Consider the following 4038-nt stretch of genomic DNA (forward strand, 5'->3'; position numbering starts at 1 on the left):
TGTGAAGCAAGCTTAACAGCTCCCCCCATTTCTCTCTGTTTTGCTGTTCACATATGCTCAGTAAGGGATTCTGGCTGTATACCTTCGATTAATCTTCCCTGTCGGGCACACACAGCAATTTACAGTGGACCCTTAGTATTTGCTGTGGTTTGATTCCAGGAACCCCCGTGGATACCAAAATCTGTGGATTTTTAAGACCCATTATAGACAATAGGGTAGGACCCTTTTTGGAATATATATTTTTGTGAATATTTTCAAGCCGTGGATGCTTGAATCCGTGGATAAAGAATCAGTGGATATAAAGGGCTGACTGTTGTGGGATAAGCTACAGCAAAATCTCATTATTTCCCAGTGCAATAATGAATTGCCTGTCACAATTAAAACTGAAGACAGTTTTTAAACCTTTAATGGTTGTGCAGAAGAGGGAATTTCAGCCAGTATTGCTTGTGGTTTGAGTGTTGGACTGCAACTCTGGAGACCAGGGTTCAGTTCCCAGCTTGGCCATGAAACCCACTGGGTGACCTGGGGTCACACACTCAAAAAGGATGTTGAGAAGGAGCTGGAGTGTGTCCAGAGAAGACCAAAATGGTGAAGGGTCTGGAAACCATGCCCTGTGAGGAGAGACTTAGGGAGCTAGGTATGTTTAGCCTGGAGAAGAGACGGTTAAGAGGTGATATGATAGCTCTAAGTATTTGAAGGGATGTCATATGAAGGATGGAGCAAGCTTGTTTTCTGAAGCTCCAGAGAACAGGAACCAGAGCAATGGATGCAAGCTACAGGAAAAGAGATTCCACCTCAACATTAGGAGGAACTTCCTGACAGTAAGGGTTGTTCGACAGTGGAACAAACTCTCTCAGAGTTTGGTGGAGTCTCCTTCCTTTGAGGTCTTTAAACAGAGGCTGGATGGCCATCTGTTGGGGATGCTTTGATTGTGAGTTCCTGCATGGCAGAAGAGGGTTGGATTGGGTGGCCCTTGGGGTCTCTTCCAACTCTGTGATATGCATGCTCTCGGCCTCAGGGGAAGGCAATGGCAAACCTCCTCTGAACAAATATTGCCAAGAAAATCCCATGATAGTTTTGCCTTAGGGTCACCATAAGTCAGAAGTTATTTGAAGGCACACAGAAACACACACACTGCTTGTTATCTGGTTATGTGACAAGCAACACCTGCTGAAATCCCATCTTCTACACAACCATTAAAAGTGCTGGAACTCTCTTCAACAACTCCACTTCTCAGTGCCAGTGCTGTTTAAAAAAACAACAACTTCCAGTTAGAGGACAAGGAGGAAATGGTTTAAAAAGAGACTACTGTATTGAAAAAGAGCTTTGTTAACTGCCTGTGAGTTTATTTTAAATCAGGGTTGGATGGCTTAAACCTAAGTGCAACCAAAACAACTTGCTTTAAAGGAAAACTTTTAAAAGAACAGTTACTGAGAGCTATCATGGCGTAGTGGTTGGAACATTGCACTATGACTCTGGAGACCAGGAGACGAGTCCACCAAATGCCTCTGAGGAAGTAGACTGAAGTCTAGGAAAGCTCATGCAGCCAACTTCTTTCAGTTAGTCTCAAAGGTGCTATGTTCTGCTTCTATAGACTAACACGTCTGTATCTTTGAATTCTACCACTCTGGAGGCCAGGGTTTGATTCCCCTCTCGGCCATGTATCTCACTGGTTGATCTTAGGCAAGTCACACTCTCTCAGTCTCAGTGGATGGCCATGGCAAACCCTCTCTGAATAAACTTGCCCAAAAACCCCCATGATAGGGTCACCATAAGTCAGAAATGACTTGAAGATAGACAACGGCCTGTTACAGACTGCCAAAATAAAGCTGCTTCGGGTCTCTTTGGAGGCATACTATTTAAATGATGTATGGGTCCTAAGAGTCTGGAGGTCACGCCAAAGCCACACTCCATTCCTAAGCACTGGAGTGCAGCTTTGGTGCAGCTTCCAGATTCTTAGGATGCATGCATCATTTAAATAGCATGCCTCCAAAGAGACCTGAAGCAGCTTTATTTTGGCAGTCTGTAACAGGCCAACAAAAGCATCCATAACATCTGAACAGCATTTTGCTACTTAATTTTCCAATTAAGTCCTATATTGGTGCAATGGTACATATTACTGAAAAAAGAGAGAGGTTGTTTAAATAATTTTTAAAACCCATTTTATTCTGTGTGTGTGTTTAAAAGTGTTTCCCCCCTCAACTCTGTTTCAAAGTGACCCACTATTAGGCCACAGTAATTAGACTTAAACCTGCAGGGAGATCTTGTACCACCTTTGACACTCACTGAAGGAAAGTTGGCATGGGCTTTCCTAGACTTAACTCTACTTCCTCAGATGCATTTGGATATAATAGTAATATAGCAGGGGTCGGCAACCTACAGCCCGCGGGCCGGATCCGGCTCGGCGAGGCCTTGGGACCAGCCCTAGCCCGGTCCTGCCACCAATTGCTGTCTCCTCCGCAGCTTCCGCGCCGCTCTGGGTGCCATTTTGTGTTCCCGGAGGGAAGTCTGGGGGAGGAAGGGCCGCAATGGAGCCCAGGACCTGGCAGGCCGCTGTCCTGGGCTCCCTCGCGACCTTTCCTCCCCCAGACCTCTCTCTCCAGAGGGAAGAGACAGGAAGAAGAGGAAAAAGAGGAAAGTGGAGGAAGAGGAACGATAAGAAGAGGGAGGAGGAGAAGGAAGAAAGGGAGGAAAAGGAAGGAGGAGGAGGAAGAATAGGAAAGAGATGGAAGAAGGGGGGGAAAAAAGGAAGAGGAGGAGGAAAAGGGGGAAAGGAAGAAGGGGGAGGAAAGGAAGAGAAGGAGGAAAAGGAAGGAGGAGGATGAAGGACTAGGAGGGAGGAAGAAGAACAGGAAAGAAGGAGGAAGGAGGGAAGGAAGAGGAAGCAAGAAGAGGAGGAAAAAGGGGAAAGAGAGACGGAAGAGGGAGGAGAAGAAGAGGAAAGGGGAGGAAGGAAGAGAAAGAGAGATGAAGGAAGCAGAGAAGGAAGAAGGGGAGGAAGAGGAAAGAGGAAAACAGAGAGGAGGAGGAGGAAGAGGGAGGAGGAAGAGAGAGGAGGAGGAAAAAGAAGGAAGACGAAGAAGAAGAGGGAGGGGGAATAGGAAGAGGAAGGAAGAGGAAGGAGAAGGACAAGGGAGAGGGAGAGGACGGAGGAAGAAGAAGAGGAAGAATAGGGAGGAGGTGGGAAAAGTAGAGGGAGGAGGAGGAAGAAGAAGGAAGAGGAATGAGGAAGAAGAAGTGGAAGGAGGGAAGAAAATGGGGAAGAGACAGGAGGAGAAAGGAAGAGGACTGAGAAGAGGAAGGAGGAGATGGAGGGAGGAGGAAGAGAAGATGAAGGAGGAAGGATAATGATGGAACAACAACAACAAGGAAGGATGACTGAGGAGGAGGATGGTGATGGATGGTGATGGTCATATGAATCCCTATTTAGGTCATCAGATGCGCCTGGTCTTCCAGATACGCTGCAGAGGTAAAGCAGTTTGACTCCACTTTAGCTGCCATGCCTCCATCCTGCAAAGTCCAGAGATTTGTAGCTTGGCGAGGCCTTTCAGCCGGGTTTATCGGAGTGCTCTGGAGCCTCACCAGACTACAACTCCTGAGGCTGTGAATGGTGTGGGGGGAACTGCGTTTTGAAAGGCGTTGCAGCATGAAGAGAGTACCAGGCAGTGCTAATTATTTATTTAATTATTTATTTACATTTTAAATAAATTATTTAATTCTTTATTTTTTGGCTTCGGCCCCCCAGTTGTCTGAGGGACAGCAACCCGGCCCCCGGCTCAAAAAGGTTGCCTACCCCTGTAATATAGCAATAGCAAGTATATAATAGTAATGATGATGATGATGGTGATGTAGAGAGATCTTGCAGCACCTTTGAGACTCACTGAAAGAAAGAAGTTGGCAGCATGAGTTTTCCTAAACTTAGGTCTACTTCCTCAAATGCATTTGGACATAGACTGAAGCTTAGGAAAGCTCAGGCTGCCAACTTCTTTCTGAGTCTCAAAGAGAGACTCTACAAAAGAGCTCTTTGCATAGTTAGTA

General features: G+C 46.2%; 1 protein-coding gene across 1 annotated transcript in view; it reads left to right on the forward strand.

The window, feature by feature from the left end:
- The first annotated feature begins 3342 nt into the window (after nt 1–3342).
- Nucleotides 3343–4038, forward strand: part of DDX39B (DExD-box helicase 39B) — a 13364-nt gene continuing 12668 nt past the window's right edge. Inside the window, 1 exon segment of the mRNA XM_042451540.1 lies at nt 3343–3469. The gene's annotated coding sequence lies outside the window, so the exon portion shown is untranslated.

This window comes from Sceloporus undulatus, chromosome 2, assembly GCF_019175285.1.
Source record: "Sceloporus undulatus isolate JIND9_A2432 ecotype Alabama chromosome 2, SceUnd_v1.1, whole genome shotgun sequence".
NCBI lineage: Eukaryota > Metazoa > Chordata > Lepidosauria > Squamata > Phrynosomatidae > Sceloporus > Sceloporus undulatus.